Source organism: Meleagris gallopavo, unplaced genomic scaffold, assembly GCF_000146605.3.
Source record: "Meleagris gallopavo isolate NT-WF06-2002-E0010 breed Aviagen turkey brand Nicholas breeding stock unplaced genomic scaffold, Turkey_5.1 ChrUn_random_7180001935673, whole genome shotgun sequence".
NCBI classification, from domain to species: domain Eukaryota; kingdom Metazoa; phylum Chordata; class Aves; order Galliformes; family Phasianidae; genus Meleagris; species Meleagris gallopavo.
Window position 1 is genome coordinate 1 of NW_011197659.1, and position 611 is coordinate 611.

Sequence of the window (611 nt, forward strand, 5' to 3'; positions counted from 1 at the left end):
GCGCGGCTGTCGGTACCGCGGTCAGCAGAGACAGAGCGCTCTGACAGATCTCTGTCAGGTCCCGTTTCTCACCGCTGACTGCAGAGGAGCTCAGGGCCGCACACGGAGTCGTCGCAGCCCGGCACCGGAAGCCGCGGGGCCGAATCGGGATGCTGACACCGTGCGCTGCGGCACCGCTGTAACGCGGCACTCTCTCTTTCAGCAGATGGATCGCGGCTCAGCCTGTGGGCGACGGGACGGTTCTCACGGCGCCGAGGAGAAGAGCTGCAGATGGAGCCCAGCAACCGTCCGTCTGCTGCCAGGAAGCACGGAATGGGTAAAACACACCGTCAGCTGCACCCCACGTTTGTTCTGCTTTCGGTCACTTAAAACTTGCTCGCTGTTGCCAGTGAGAGTTCTCACGCAAGTGCTTCAGAGTACGTTTTCCTCGCCCCTCCACCGCAAACCTTCTCCCTTTCAGTCTCACACCTTTGCACCCTCCCCTGCCCCACCTTCTGGGGTGCTGCGAAGTACCTGGATATTCAGTGCCGTGCTGCCACTAGCTCTGATATCCACGCTGTGCGCTGCAGTGCAGTATGGAATGACGGTGGCCAACACAAAGCACCTTCAAG

The 611-nt window shown here is 60.7% G+C and overlaps 1 long non-coding RNA gene across 1 annotated transcript; it reads left to right on the plus strand.

Annotated features, from left to right (window-relative positions):
* Nucleotides 1-407, plus strand: LOC109364904. Its single transcript, XR_002110668.2, has 2 exons — nt 1-58; nt 206-407. It is a non-coding gene; the product is annotated as an uncharacterized LOC109364904 (long non-coding RNA).
* Nucleotides 408-611: the final 204 nt, after the last annotated feature.